The sequence below is a fragment of the Octopus bimaculoides genome, chromosome 15 (genome assembly GCF_046866305.1).
Source record: "Octopus bimaculoides isolate indiv1 chromosome 15, ASM4686630v1, whole genome shotgun sequence".
Classification (NCBI taxonomy): Eukaryota; Metazoa; Mollusca; class Cephalopoda; order Octopoda; family Octopodidae; genus Octopus; species Octopus bimaculoides.
This window is the reverse complement of record NC_142942.1, coordinates 38,202,819-38,220,318: the sequence shown is the minus strand read 5'-3', so window position 1 is coordinate 38,220,318 and position 17,500 is coordinate 38,202,819. Positions and strand designations below refer to the sequence as shown.

At 35.3% G+C, this 17,500-nt stretch overlaps 1 protein-coding gene across 1 annotated transcript in view; it reads left to right on the top strand.

Annotated features, from left to right (window-relative positions):
* The window catches only part of LOC106875431 (protocadherin Fat 4), a 483,503-nt gene that overhangs the window by 67,378 nt on the left and 398,625 nt on the right, over positions 1 to 17,500 (top strand). The window lies entirely within an intron of this gene.

The following is a 17,500-nucleotide window of genomic DNA, read 5'->3' as shown; positions in this document are numbered from 1 at the left end:
ATATGCAATGATTCCCAAACTACCTGATGTACAATTACACTGAATCGTTACAAGATCAATATCAAACACCCAACATTTAAGCAATTAATCTGACATGATTTTTAAACCATTGTTCAAATTGGTTTCAAGTTTCATATTGTTTAGTTTCCATGTGACCAGCTTTTACGCAAGTATCTTCATGGATTAGGATTTAAAGCAGTACAATTATGGAGTAACAAACATACATACAGGGAGATTCCAAAATACCCATGTTTCAGGGTGACCCCACAACTAAAATATTGTTGACGGATTACAATATGATACAAGAAAACAACAATCATTTTTACTAACAAATATCATTTTCAAATAAAAGAGACAACATCGGGCTTGATAGTTGTACGCACTATTTCAACATCAGTAATGAAATACCTCGAGGGAAAAATCTTCATACGCTATGGGGTTTCTTTTGATCACCATTTCCACTTTTATTTAATAGAAAAATAAATAATATTCCTAGATGATTGCTTCATATTTTGGAACAAAAGTAAGGAAACATTACAAGAGGCTTTACATATATAAAAATCATTCAAAAATCCTGCTTTATATAGTAAGATTTATATATTCAATAGATACGGACACAAATATACAACTGGTAGAGACAACTGGTTGAACAAAAAATATTCTTTCAGCAACAAAAATAAGTGAAATACTGAGCAAATCATGTCATAAACACGGCTAAAGAGATCCTCAAGTCTGTTTTGCAGAGAAACATCACAATGAGAGCTGAGTCAAAGTCAAAAGCATAGATATTCAATTTGTAATCGCCTACACATAATCCTATGATCTATTCGGCCAAATAAGCCCTTTCTTGTCGTATACCAATCATCAAATCGAAAAATAATCTAAGAATCACTAATTATCATCCTCCAAAGACAGGCATGAAATCATAAAAGGCACACATTCATATAAAAAAAAAAAACAGGCAAGTAGCAAAATGTGCAGACCTTCGTAGTGGATTGTTGAAACAAGCCGCATAAATGTATTTGAACTAACTTATTTCTGAAAACGCTAGTCGGTACTAATACTTTATTTGTTCTGGACAGGCAGTCGGTAAGCACCAACCAGTTGTTGTGTTGTAAGTGAGGTATGACAGCATAACGTATTTTGTTTTTAAATAATATACATATAAAGGCGGCGCTCCAGCATGGCCGCAGTCAAATGACTGAAACAAGTAGAAGAGTATATAATATAGAAAATCGCATAATAAAATCAAAAACATAAGTAATACAATTTCAGGAGTACATGTTGATGCAATTATGTGTTTTTGTGCGTATGTCTGCCGTTTGTGAGTGTGTGTAAGCGTCCTTCTTGATGTATGTGTATGTATTTTGTAGAATACAGACTACAGAATCCTTATGTCACACAAAACAAACTTTCTCGAATATCAGTGAAGTTCTTGTGTATACAGATATGATACATTATTTCCCGAAGAAAGCGGAAATAGATTTTAAAAAAAAAAAACAAGATAAAGCGATAAAATTTCATTCATTGTTTGTATAGAGTTCTAAACTTGTCTGGATACGCTTAGCATATTTTTTGACTAATGGAAGCAGATATGAAGACACATACTCTTGTAAAGTACCCTCAAAGTTAATCAAGATGACATTATATCTTATATTGGTTTCAAATTTTGGCACATGCAGACTTGTGATGAAAGACATCCAAACAGAAATAATCTCATATTTTTGCCCAGGATTACTGGAGTCTTGGATACTATCTCTCTGAGTAGAATCTTCGAAAGTGTCTTCTACCATTGAGTTTCTCCAAGAATTGTTGGTGAAACTGGGTCGGTGGAAACTGTTTGGGAGTCCGTCCGATAGATTGTACCTCAGATTCAAAGAACTAGTCTGATTACCTTCTGTGTCACGCTAATTTTGCCCGAGGTTTACGTTAAGGTTACTCGTGTTGATCTAATAGCCACATATACTATAATTTAATGCGTGGATAGCCCTGAATATGACTTTATGCTCTGGTTATGACTTTAAACTACTTCCGGTAGTGGGGCTCTGGTTCAGTTGATCTGAGGTTTTCAGGAGATTTGAACCACCTTTCATCTACTGTTGTTCTCAGATCTAGTCTGACCCAGTTAGTACATTTCTCACCATCCTAGTTATGTGTTCGTTTGCATATCATGGTATTGCCTTTGGAAGAAAGTCGCTTACAGACATCCCAACGAACCCTGGACAGGTGAGTTCCTTCAGCGTTTTAGCAGCTCACATAAAACAAGGTACGTCTATGCAAGTTGTGCAGCCTAATAATTACTGGGCTTGTGATATTTGTTGTACCGGATCACTGCTGATTTCAAGAACGAGAAAGTGGAACTAGCTCTGTAAATGCATGTTCAATTCATCGTATAGTTTGCTCACCAATCCAAGATAGCAGCACCAAAATCACTCTTTCTTCACGAGTCCAGTGGCGATTGGAAAAGAAATGAAGAAGCAGTTAGAGAATGCCAATGGAAGACCTTCAGCTTTGACCCTGACGGCACAGCAAAGTATTGAACTAAAAACACTGTGCGATTGTAACTTACAAAAGACTCATTCATCGGAGCGACGAAAGTGTCCACAAGTTGGTAGTTCAATAGATCAAACTCGTATGCTCATCTTCAAAACTGACGCAGGATCTATTTTTATTAAGATAACCATATCGTAGATACTTTATTTCTTTAACACGCATATAAACAAATAATAATTTTAGTAAACACTATATGTTTAACCGTAAGGAATATCCGACCCGTGTTAACCCATATAATAGATGTAGACATGCAAAATATCATTCAGTAAGATCGTGCAATTTTCTGTTTTTACAAAATACTATTTCTCATTTATCAAATATGTAAGGACAAAACAGTAAGAATAATAAACAATACACTTACAATAAAAGATCAATGCAAAAAAAAAAACGAAAACTACAGATATGTTTCATATTAATCAATATACAGAGCAAAAATGATTTATGTTACGTGATATGGAATGATACATTCAAAATTGTAGGCAATAAATATATCATAATGGATATAATATTCTATGAAGAAATACACCACAGGAATTGTGAAATATAATTCAGCAACAATGTACAAACCTCTATAAATTACATTGTTCCACTCGTTATGCCATTGTGATTATTTAACCCCAGGTCAGTAATGTTCTATCGGAACTATGATGAAAGGCGTTCCAAGTATGACCGTCCCGTCTTTTATTTTGCGTTTCTAAAACTACACTATTCAATGTGTACTAGATCTTTCAAGTAGGTACGACATGAAGGTGCGGGGAAAGGGCAGAGATATAGCTGTTTCTAGCAGGTCAACGACTACGTAGATTCTCCATCGAAATACATCTATCCTTGTTTATCATGGGTACTTGGTTCTCCACCTAACCAAAAAAGATGAAAAAGGAGACACCACATTAAATGAGCCAGCGTTAAACGAATGATAGAACATACAGGAAAAGTATCTTTCCAAGACCCCAAGTTCTCCCGGACATTGTAAATGGTCACTGGAACTCGCTTTTACGATCCAAGCAGATTATTTGAGTGATTACTGATCCCTAAAATCAGACATCAATTCGTGATGAGCGTAACACGGCTCACAAAGGAGTACTGCGCTACCCCAGATCCGTGATGGCTGACTCAGTGATAAATGATGATGGATGTGGTACTGATGAAGCCAGTAACCCATTGTGTCACGCAAATGTCAATAGTCTTCAATGTTGTACAAAGCATGTGGTCTAAGTCAATGACCGTGCGGTTCAGGTAGAGAATATTGAAGAAGCATAAAACGGAAAACAAGGCTGATGTGAAGTGACTGATGGTTGCTTGTAAATTAGTAACTACAGTCTAGATAGCTGTCGGCAGTTATTTGCCATGGTTTCATTATTTCTTAGCGCAGATATTTGATGCAATTTATAAACAAGATTTGCAACAATATTCACAGCTGGCAACAGATAAGCATCCTATCTACCGTTGACAATGAGTGTTAATAATATTTGGTTTTCTTAACAATTCCAATTTAAATATCTAATCGTTACTCAGTCATTTAACACCACCCTTTTGAATATTTATCAGCAAAGAGTCATGCAGTGTTAGGATGAAATAAAGGCAAAGGATTGGAAATTAACTCTCTTTATGTTATGTTATTTTATAACAAGTGGAAGCAGTTATGAAGTTACTGATTAACACGAATTAATTCTTTGTGGACGACAAATTTTAGGCGCTGTTGTCGTTGCTGTTATTTATCCCAGGTCAGCATTGAGCGGTCATAGCAAAGACTAATCTGGCTCTCGGATTATCTCGGATTATATATATACCATGGTACCTTCTTCAAGATGGTACGTTGTGGTTTCAAAGGCATTTGATTATTTCTAGAGGATTCCACCTTAAATTACAAAACTTTCTTTTATCAATCTTACCAAGGCCACCATCGGTTAGTTGTCTCAGTAGTGTAAACGGTCTTATTCTCCGAAATATTTAGCTGCATTCAGAAGGTAAACGATTCTTTCGAATGGATTGCAAAGTTGAATAACTTGATAATCTTCAGACATAATATCTGAAATTCTGTCTGAGTGCATTTTATAAACACTGCAACGTATAACTATTGTTCGATGATGTTTTGCCTTTGGCAACGATTCTGTTTTCTGCTGCAGAACCAACATGTATTAAACTCCTATGCTTGTGCGGTAGATTATATTTCATATAATGTCATTTCCTAAATTTGACAACGTATTGAGAGTAAAGGTGAAATCACTTGTGGTTTAAAACACATCAGTGAAACGTGACTTAATCTATTCATATAATAGTTCAATATTTCATGTTAGTTGATGTGTGTGTCGGCTGTAGATTTTGAACATTTTCTACGTTTATAAATATATCCGTTCAGGATATATCCTGAACATCCAGGATTATATGAAACGAACTCTACCGGAAATCAACCGATAGACTGACAGCCTACAACCAAAATATATTTTACTAAAAAAAGAACATTGCTTGACATTTGAGATTTAGAACTAATACACAAAAACAAGTAAGTTAAGTTTAATACAACAAAACAAGAAATAACGACCATCACATACGAAGGTATTCACTTTACTAATGTTACGTAAGTACATGACTAGAGCTCACTTGTTTCTTATAATTTCATAATGAAACCTTACTTATGAATGTCCAGTCTATAAATGTTATAGAAATTGATAAATACATGTATATGATTTTAAGCTTAAAGTACAATATATGCCAAACATACGTTAATCATACATTAACCCAACAAAGAAATGCCTACGTGGTCGCATGACCTGCGAGAAATAGCAGAAAAACTTCCCACAAATCATGTTTTACTATCATTAAACAGGAAGCGTAATGTAGTCTCAGGTATCCTGGAAAATAAAATCAGGTCTGACCTCAAAATAAGCAACAACCTTCGTCATATTTATTTCACATGAAAAGTTCTTATAAAAGTTTGTCATGTAATGCATATTTATTTGCACAAACTTTCTTCCTTATTTATTTTTAATGGCCTTTCTAACATACACTCATACAGGCATACAAATGCACACTTAAGCATAAATATCCATGTGTGCGTGTGTGTGTGTGTGTGTGTGTGTGTGTGTGTGTGTGTGTGTGTGTGTCTAACGTGTTTTATAATGCAAGTTAACTCAGTTTGGATACAAGTATTAGCACACATATGTATCACATATGTGCATGCTCAAGCATATAGAATACAGCATCTGCGAAGGAGATCTGTTTTATATTATTTTTATCTTTTCCCTCCCTTTTCAAAAGATGACGCCTTCTGTTCTATACAACAAACAACGTAGCAGGAACGCTGGTACATTCATAAAGCAGAACTATAGGTTTGACATGATAATCTTTCAGAAATGTCTTTTGTTGTATGCTTATTTATTGTATTGAAATGTATTCTGCGTTTATTAATTCTACGTTGAGAAAATTCTATTGGTATCTGTTCATTTGAAAACATTCTCATGAGATCCAAACTTCTCTACTTGAGAAATGACTATGACATTTGCATCAACCAACCCTCAGGTTGTTCTGAAAATAAAAATAACAGGCGTTACACATTATATTCTAAAAATATTCTTAGAAAAAGTATAAATCAAAAAGATAATCTTTAATCTGTACCTTCTTTAGTTTTAAATTTAGATTTATCTGAAGCTTAATATATTTCTGTTGTATGTTTTCCCCCCTAACTTAATGTTTTAAGTATGTAAAATGGGCAGATGCAAGAAAACCTCTCCTAAATTTCGCGTTAAATTTTTTTGATATGTGCTAGTTCAAAATTTTACATTACTCGTATTTACTACTTATAGGGTTTGTTCTTAGTTCAAATTACGCCCAGGTCAACTTTGCATCCTCTCAGGGTCGATAACAAAGGTACCAGTGAAGTACAGGGGTCTACACTATCAACTTACTCACTCCCCTCAAAACTGCTCGCCTAAATTAAAATCCAGTGTATATTTTGCGTTATAAAATATTTACATAAAAGTTTATATTATTATTGGTAGAAAAATATTTAAAAAGAGAAAATTATATCACAATGATGTCTGCATGTATCTTTCAATAAAATGCATTAAATGAAAGCATGATGTTCAGACAACGAAGGCAAGAAGGAATCATAGATCGTTTTCTTTTATTTCTTTTATATTTGCACATATTTACTGATTCAAAATCAATAACTTGCAAAGATAGAACTATTATTAGCAATATCGTTATTACTGTAAGTATAACCTGCGATAGGACCGATTTAACACCTCCCCTTAGAAATATCAGTCTTGTGCCTTAATCGGAAACCGACTTTATTGTTATAACTTGTACGACAGTATTAATATTACTAATTTTTTTTATTAATAATGCTAACATTATTTAGATACTTCGTTCTTGTATCCGGTCTGCAAGATTCTTTATGTGAATTCCTGTGTTGAAGCAAATTTTGTTGCGTCTGGAGAGAGTCATATTGTCGTAATATCTAACACACTCACCGGTTCAATTTCCACACATTTATTATTCATATTTTTTCTTTTCAAAATTTTCGTTACTTTTACAACCTTATCATTGGATAAAACACAACAAAATTATTTAGATAGTACAGAAAAAATGCTTCAGTGTTATGGTCTTTCGGGTCACAAATACAATTTTTCGAAGATTTCTCTGTATTTTCGAAAGTATAAATCGAGACAGTTGTTTCCTTTATATTTCTTCAAAACCATTAAAAGTGAGATACATTAAGATTCATTCCGATTTCGTTATATGGATATTTTTGTAGTAAATAAAAACCCTGGGGACTCAAAATAAAACCTATTTAGATAAAATGAGAATGGAAAAACTCTGAATCTAACTTTGCGTTAGGTACAAGTATTTGGGGAAGTATCAACAGTGTTTGTTGTACATTAATAAACAATAAGAAAGAATACAGTGTGTTCCTGTCATTACTGCTTAGCTCCAGATCAATCCTGTTCCAACAGATTTGTAATAATTTCTAATTTAGATACAAGCCGAGTAGTCTTGGGAGGAGTGAGTTAGTCAGTACTATTGTCATCAGTTCATGATTTGGACTTTATCTTTATCGGCTCTGATAGGATGAAAAGCAAAGATGATCTGGGCGAAATTTGAACACAGAATGTCGTTGTTGTTGGCACTCCGTCGCGATTTCCAGTTGATCCGATCAACGGAACAGTTTGCTTGTGAAATTAACGTGCAAGTGGCTCAGCACTCCACAGACATGTGTACCCTTAATGTAGTTCTCGGGGATATTCAGCGTGACACAGTGTGACAAGGCTGACCCTTTGAATTACAGGCACAACAGAAACAGGAAGTAAGAGTGAGAGAAAGTTGTGGTGGAAGAGTACAGCAGGGTTCGCCACCATCCCCTGCCGGAGCCTCGTGGAGCTTTAGGTGTTTTCGCTCAATAAACACTCACAACGCCCAGTCTGGGAATCGAAACCGCGATCCTATGACCGCGAGTCCGCTGCCCTAATCACTGGGCCATTGCGCCTCCACGAACACAGAATATACCTACATGAAAAAATATTACATCCATGATTATTCCTATCTAGGTATCCTGATAAGACATTAATATGCAACGCTACGTTATCCAAGTCGGGTATGAGGCATTATATTGTCCACATAATACAATACATCGTACCAATGTGAAGTGACGGAATAAGCAAACACAAAGAATAACTGGAGCCCAAAGGAAACCCCTGTGTAGTCACTTCACCTGCAAGAATTTCCACGTCACCGTTTTGGAAAAGCAAATCGCATAATGTAGACTTAAGTATGCCTAAAAGATTGTGTGTTATCTCCCAGAATGTCAGCTAAGTCATGTTTGAGTATATTATTAATATTATTATTATCATTGACGCTGCTCGTGGATTTCAAAGAGGAGGGACGTGTGTCCGTGAACTGTCAGTTTTTATTCTTCTGCATGACCTCCAGCAGAATATCCAAAAGAATTTTCAATCTTCTTCCTTTCTTTGGGGTGAATTTAATAGGTTACCTTATATCTTGTAGCTGTATTGTTAGTGTTACAGTAGTTCTTATTCTAGTAGCGGCTTTGCTGTAGTATTTCTTGTTGATATTTTGCGTACTGTTGAAACCTTGGATAGTGATAGAGCTATTAACGATGATGCTGGCACTGGTTAATCTTGTAATATTCGGTAGACATGCAGAAAATAAATTATGTTAGTTATATGTTTTCATTTGCCATTGAAGCGGTTATTGCCTGTGGTTTGTTTCTTTTTCTTTTGTTGGGGTTGTTACTTTAAGTCTGACATGGGAATTCATGTGGTGGATGTTGTTGAAAGTGCTTCCATTTATATTTTTCTTGGTGCCGTTGTTAAAAATGTGGAAATTTTGGTGTTAATCTTTCCCAGTGTAAATAGCAACGTTACTAAAATACTTGCAACATCCTCCGTTGCGACGCTGATGTCCTTCTTACCAAGGTTGCAACACTATTGTCAGCTCCATCATAGACGCTATCGACATTCTTTTCCGTGGCTTCCTTTCCTTTTGCTTTCCAATGTTTTCTCCTCTCCTATGTCCTCCCTTTCTTAAATCATCCTCATCGAAAAATATTTCATGTATAAAAAATAAGACAAATCACAATTCAAAGATGCAAATTTCAAAATCATCTATTTCCTAAATCGATTACATAGGAGGAGAGGCCATAAGGGATGAGGATGAAACTTCAGCATTATCATTTACATTATGTTAAGGGACAATCTTTTAATTGTCAAGCCAGTCAGGGCAACATATAATTATATGATTGTTAAATACACGGTTTACTGTTTGACAGGCTAAACTCTTTTGACATACTAATAAGGTATCATCCCCACAAGAATAGAAGAAAATCACCTATTCATTAAAAGTAATTAAATCGTGTAATCTGGGTTAAACACAAAGGTTTGTGTTCTGGCTGTTATTATTCTTCAGATACCGTTTGCACCACATACTGTAACGATAGTATTATTTAGAATTTCCTCCCTTTTTACTTATAATAACATTAGTTTCTTAGTTTTTCATTGTGACGGTTTGAAATTGTCTTTGTGTAATACATCTTTTTCTTTCATATATTTCGATCGACGAAAGTTTCATAAAATAAAATAAAAGTTTCGGTAACTGCGTAGAAGTCTGTCGTATATGTGTGTGTGTGTGTGTGTGTGTGTGTGTGTGTGTGTCTGTGCATGTACACATGCGTGTATGCCACTGTGTTTGTATCTATGTCCCAGCACCGCTTAACAACCTGTATCGGTTTGCTTATGTCCCCATAATTTGGTGGTTCAGCAAAAGTGTCCTGTAGCATAAGTACCACTCTCTAAAAATACAAGTGATGGCTTCGAGTTATTCGACTGTACCTTTCAAGATGGTAATCCATCATGGTCGCTGTCCAATAACTGAAACAGGTAAAATACTGAAGGTAGAGAAGATGCTGTACCTATTAAAGACTGATAATGGTTTAACATTTTGGCACAAGGCCAGCAATTTTGGGGGAGGGAATAAATCGATTATATCTATCCCAACTGGTACTTATCAACACGAAAGGATAAAAAGCAAAGTCGTACTTAGCTGAATTTGAACTTACAACGCAAAGACGGACAAAATACCGCTAAAGATTTTGGCCAGCGTGCTAACGACTCTGCCAGAACACCGCATTAACAAAATTTATTATATTAACTTAAAATTTACTTTCTTCTCACATCAACCTTTGGTACCCAGAATTTGATTTTTCCTCACATTACTTTTCTGTCATCTTGGAACGGTTTCTGTTCCTTAGCTCTGACAGGTCCAGTGTCACCTCCTCTCAGGTACTCCCGACTTACTTGAGCCTTCTCTCATCACCTAGCTTGTGTGTGGCATCCCCAGGCATCAATGAACACTTTGACCCTTCATTCGCCTCCAGAAATTTTCAGATTAACTCCCTTGTACAGCTGATAATTTCTATCGGTTCTAGTGGAACAGTTTTGCATCCTGATCTAATCTATCTCCGGGAGTTTGTAAAGTCTAGGGGCGCACCATCCCGCCAGAATAAAGCATTGTAATTAAACATTTCACATACACAAAGCAATTTAGTAAACCATTTGGTTTTTGTATATGATGGAAATTATTATTAAATAAGCAAAGCAAGCGAGCTTAGAATGCATAAAAATGTGCGTTGGAAGCAGGTATGTTGAACAGTGAAGAAATTTCTCTCCGTGATCTTCAGATCTGGAATTCAGTCGTAGTGGACATTTTTTCTACGACAGTCTCGGATTCACCCAAGCATTTTAACCGTAATCTGAAGAGATAGAGGTTATGCGAAACTTCAGCGGGTAGACATTATATTCAGCTCAAATAGCCATTCCTGCCACATAAACTATCGGGTTAACATTGTCACAAAACCTACGGGTACAAGTGTATCTGGTATATTCAGCCACTTCAGTACAATGTTTACCGTTTGTTGATATGACTGAACGATGCATCTTTAAAACTCACAAAGGATTCTAAGAAAAAAACACTGTGCGTGTGATGGTGGCGGTGGTGATGATGCTGGGGTGGTTTTGTGTTTGTATGCAAATAAAAAATCTTGTTCGTTTCACTTTTAGACATCAATTGTATATTTTTATAGTTTTATTTACACCGTTCATATGAAACTGAATTTTTTATGTTCTACACTCCATTTCCATACTAGCCAAATGTTTTTTTTTTTATCCTAGCACAGTATTTAATAATGATTTCTAAAATAATGCAAAAAACATTTTTGAGGAGTATTTGGAGTCAAGTAAATCGGGCTCACATCTATCCTTTAAACACGTTATTCACTTACAAACAGACAAACGTAAAATTTCAACGGCTGTAGAACTTCAGCTTATACAGTTATCTAAAATAAATTCCACCAGACATTTAACCCACCATTCTACTGTTTATGCCTCACGCGGTCGCTTTTAATGATAAATATTTCCAGCAGCATATTGAGACCCATTTTCTTAATTACTTATTCCGTCAAGAATTGGCTTCTCTCCTAGCAAAAATAAACCAATTAATCTTATAAGTTTTTCATGACAAAGTAAAATATATCCGTATATGAGAAACTTTAAATTTATTAAACGATGATATAGAAATTCTGATTTTTTTTTCTAGTTATTTTCCATAATTCTGCATTTTTAGGAGATATTTGTGAGCGCTGTGTGACCTCATATACAGGTTTCATTTATAATTGCTTCAACATGATTAATGTATTGTCTTATTTCATATGCTTTCACACTCTCTTCATTTCTGGTCTTCTAGATTTCATTTCATTGATTTTTGTCTTTCTTATGTTATTTGTATAGTTGTTTAAATTAGACAATTTGAGACAGTTATATTTATTTCATTTTTATGTCTGGTTATTTTAATACAAACTTTATTTCATCAGTTTTCTATTCATGGTGTTCGATGTTAGTTTGTTTTCATGGAGATATGAACTACACACACAAACATATATATATGAACTTTTATAACATTTCTGCAACATTAACATTTATTAGTTTTCTCATAATGTCTTGTTGGTTATAGTCACTTGTAGATATAGATATCAATACATTTTCATTGTTGACATGTAATGTTACCATTTAGTCTACTAAAGATGGAGCAGTGCCTATGCGTCTTACAACCCACTCTAACTAATGTTGGCAAACTGGTTAATACTTCACTTGAAGCGTTGGGATATTGATAGAAGAGATATACTTTTAGTCGGTATTGCGGACTATTTTAATGCCCTATTTTAGAGGTAGAGAATGGGTCCCTGGCCTTCGCATACCGGCAAGGAATTGAAACGTTTGTCTTTAATAAAAATTAATATCTTTATTATTATTGCCAAGAATAGAGTTCTTTGCGGCTTCACGCATTCATATGATCTTATAGTATTTCTTAGAATATTTTCCTTTATTACACATCGATGTTTTAATGTATATTTTATTATTTCCGTTTACTTTCAACAATGTTATGCTTAACGTTTTTAAATGTGGTTAGGTCGGGTTTGCGTTGTATAAACATTTTCTAGGAAGTGCTTTGTAAAGGATCTTAACTTGTTTTCGCTCTGGAATATTTCCAGCTGTTGATTTTTATTGGCTATGTTTTTTATATATGATGATACTTCTAAGAAAGGTTCCTTAGTCATAATTGTTTCGCTAATCCAATAGCACCAATAGAAACTATGTAGCCCTTAAAACGGTTTTTGTGTATTTACAGAGGATACCGAGCTGTCTTACACAGGATCTTGTTTTTAGGAATCCCCAATAAGTTATGAATACCCAAATTGTGAAGTCAGTTATGTAATAACATGAAATTAGTTACCCGATTGTAAGAATTCAAATAAAGTAGCCCCGAAAAGAGCTTTAATGCGTTCCGAGAGTATATAGAACATAGGAGGAAATACTAATAATGTAGGTATGCCAAGTATGTTACGTAAAAACTGGCTAATCCGATATGAGATAATAACAAATCAAAGTAAATAACTCTGAAAAGTGCTCTTGTGCAGTCCCAGAGAATATTACCCTCAGGGGAACTAGTGTTGGTATATTCGTGAATGAGTCACTAACTGAAATAAGTGAATCTATTGTTTAGGAAAATACTATTTAGTTGTTTAAGGGTTGTACTGGAGAAATTGCGAAAATAAAGTTAACAGTTCAAATACTAAGAAATAAACATATTTAACTTCATTTTTACCAAATAATTTAGGAAAATGAATGGATTATTTCCCTTGGCTAGATATAAGGATCCCTTCCAGGGGCGAATGGATTATTTCCCTTGATTTTTAAAATGAAATATATTAGATATATATAAGGATCCCTTCCAGGGGCCCTATTATCGATTTTTTTCAACAATCTGAGCATGCCATTAGGTTTCCAGATACGAGTTCTACTCACATGTTAAGTTTCATCAAAATCGATAAAACGATGTAGGAGGAGTTAGCTAACAACTCCACAAACACACCTACAGACAGAATTTCACACATATGTAGAAGATCTAAAAGAGCTTATAGGGAAGAACTCCAAGATGGTGCGCTATATTTGTTATACATATATGGTAGAGTCATACATATATGATAACGAAAGCAGAAGTGACGTATTTGCCTTGGAATTTTGCGGGGATTAAGATTCAAAATCCCCCCAGAAAGTCTTTAAGACGCGAAATCAACAAGCAAAATAGATAATTTATATGATACCAACTACAATTTTTTATTGTTTGTAAATTGAAAAATTGAAACCATAATTTTAGGAATGAGTTCTCTTTTTCAAATTAATTGGTTAAAGAAACGGAGCTGTTTCGAATTTGCTATGGCCCATTTATGAATGTGTGTGTATGTGTGTGTCTAAATATATCTAGATAGGTCTATATTCTTTTATTCTGTTACAAGAATAACATATAACGATCACATACAATAACCATATAAAATGAAATAAAACTTTTCTGTCTATAACACTCACTACTGGTTTCTACTTATAAGTCAGCTCATTCCAAACCTCTGGCCCATATCTGTGTGTGTGTGTGTGTGTGTGTGTGTGTGTGTGTGTGTGTGTGTGTGTGTGTGTGTGTGTGTGTGTGTGTGTACATACACACTATAATGGAGACGCTGCTTATTAATTAGGTATGTAACAATTACTAAAATTACTAAAAGAAAGCAATTATTACAGAGTTAACCGTCTGGAAATACTTTTATAAGTTCATGCTCTTAGAAACTACCTATAATTTCAGTATCTCAATTTTATTGAATTTTTTTAACTCCAATTTCTCGCAATTTATATATATATATATATATATATATATATATATATATATATATATATATATATATATATATATATTTATATATATATATATATATATATATATATATATATATATATATAGTAGAGGCTATAGTAGAAGACACTTGCCCAAGATGTTTATTCAATTGACCCGTTTCACCATCAAAAGTAAAATGTAAGGCTGTGTATGAGCTTCGTTGTGTTAAGTACTGGTTATCACAAAAGTATTAAAAAACAGAAATACATTCTTTGATAATAATAAGAAAAGGCTAAAAACAGTTTACTAGAAATTATTTAAGAAAGTAATCAGAACGGGACTCCTAAAATTAGAGTTCAAAATGTAGAGTTCAATAAAAATCATGTTTGTTTGGTAGTATATATATATATATATATATATATATATATATATATATATATATATATATATATATATATATATATATATATATATATATATATATACCCAGTAGGAGATATATTTAAGTATTTACAAAAAAATGTCGGGGCATAACTGACCTTTCTAACATTTTCTCTTGTGTGTAGCTAAGGAATGTTTACTATCTTAAGGAACAGTATGGCAGGTTGGTCGGGGTGGGAGGCAGTGTAATGTGGAATTTAAGGGAGTTTTGGTTTCTGGGCTAATCTGACACGGTTCAGTGGATTTTTTGGACTGATCTTAGATGTCAGAATAGTGTGAGTCTGTGTGTCTCTGTGCACGTCTCTATGTGTGTATGTATATATATATACATGTGCTTGTGTTTTATATTTGGTAGGATCGTGTGAGTATATGTGTGCACGTTTGTGTGTGTGTGTGTGTGTGTGTGTGTGTGTGTGTGTATGTGTGTGTGTGTGTATGTGTGTGTGTGTGTGATTAGTATTTATCAGAGTGTTGTTTGTGCGCATGTGTGTGGATGTATTTGTTCGTATGTGTTTATTTGTGTGTGTTTATGTCTGTGCTTTTTGCTTTGGTGGAGATGTTATGTGTGTGTACGTGAGTGTGTGTGTGTCTCTGTCTGAGTATGTATGTGCTGTTATAATTGTCCTGGTAGTGTGTGTGTGTATGTATGGGAATAGTATTTGTCTAGGTGTTGTGTGTATGCATGTTTATATGTGTTTGTTCGCGCGTGTGTGTGCGTCTGTGTGTGTGCGTCTGTGAGTGTGCCTCTGTGTGTGTGTGTCTGTGTGTGTGCGTGTGTATGTTTGTGTGTTTTGCGTTGGTGGGGATGTTATGTGTGTGTACGTGAGTGTGTGTGTACGTGAGTGTGTATGTGTGTGCGTGTGTCTGTCTGTCTGTCTGTCTGAGTATGTTTATGTTGTTATAATTGTCCTGATGGTGTGTATGTGTATGTGTGTGTGAGAGAGAGAGAGCTACTGTATGTGTGTATGAGGGTGAAAATGTATGTGTGTGTGGGTGTATGTGGGTGTTTATGTATGTGTGAGTGCGTTGTATTTATCCGTGTGGTGTGTATGTGTGTGCGTGTACGTGCTGTGCATGTTGGTACTGGGTATGCGTTTGTGTGTGAGTGTGCAAATATGTGGGTATGGTTTATATAATTTTCCGGGCGTGTGTGTATATGTGTATGTATGCTGTATTTGTGAGTGATTTGTTAGGTTTGTATTGTTAGTGCAGGGTGTGTGTATACTTGTAGATGTATTTGTGTGAGTGTGTCTATGTGTCTTGTATTTGTCGGGGAGGTGTGTGTAATTGTATATGTGCATGCTTATGTGTATGTGTGTATATCTGTGTGTTTGTGAGCGTTTGTTATGATTGTTTGTATTGTATTGTGTGTATATGTGTGTTTTTACTTTTTGAGTGTGTGTGTGTGTGTGTATGTGTGATTTTTTACAGGTGTTCATCGTCGACGCCCAGATTCTGCTCGAGAACGCCGCCACACCTCCCCTCTACTAACCCTCTATAGAATGATTTTGTGGAATTGAAGTCGCACAAGTTTGGTCCCAGACGGCAGAGTTGCTTGAGAGCAATGCGACACTCGCAGTGTCATTCGCCTAGCCTCGGTCTCTGTTTGATTGATCCATGACTGCAGTTCGGCTAAGGAGACGAGCTGTGGGAAAGCGCACCGCACAAACGGCATCAGCACCTGGTCACCGTTGTCTATGAAGCGCTGGAGATGTCGCAGTCTCAGCGCATGTCTGTGCATCATCAACCACGGGATGCCTAGCCCTCTATTTAGCGAGTGTTAACAGCAAATGGGTCACCTAGTCATCAGAAAGCTTCCCTTCCACAAAAAGCGGAAGAGTATGCGTTCTAGTTTGGTGATGATAGGGTCGGGACAAGGCACGACGGTCAGACGGTAATCGATGACGGATGCGATGTACGTATGTATGTATGTATGTATGTATGTGTATAATTGAAATGTATGTGTGACTGTGAGAGTGTCTGTGAGTGTCTGTGAGTGTGTGTGTGTGTGTGTGTGTGGCATCACTCCAATGTGAAATTTCATGTACCATGTAATACTTGTGTGTGTGTCTGTGCATTTACATGCATGGGTGGCTGATTCTCTATGCGTATGCATGCGTGTAGAATATCCATCCACAAATGTATATAATCTTTATTGACGGTTATATCTGCATTGGTAGAGGTGGTGCTGTTCATACTTCTTTACTAGTTTATGTGTTTGTTTATGTTTATGCATACATATACGTACACACACACACACACACACACACACACACACACACACACACACACACATATATATATATATATATATATATATATATATATATATATATATATATATATATATATATATGCATATACATATATACATATATATACAGGATGCGATGGGTAAACAGTGACCATTTTATATTTTTTATTTCGTGCATGCGCATTGTTGTGTTTGATTTTCTGGACTATGGAGTATAGTAGGGTCAGCTGAGCACCGTCATTGCGAAAAAAACAGCACCATGGCGCAATTCACTCGACCACAAATTTGGAAATGACATAATCTACTGATTGGCATTCGTGTCGAAAGTTCCAATACGAACATTTCAGAGTATTTGAGTGCCAATCTGAGGACATTGGAACCTGAGGACATGTGCCGAGAGTGATCAGAATCAAACATCCAGTCAACATCGTGGTTTTTCGAGTGATCACTTTCGATGGCAACGTTAAGCGTCCACTCATCGTCCCACACGGCTTCAGACTCAACAAGAAGGCCTACATT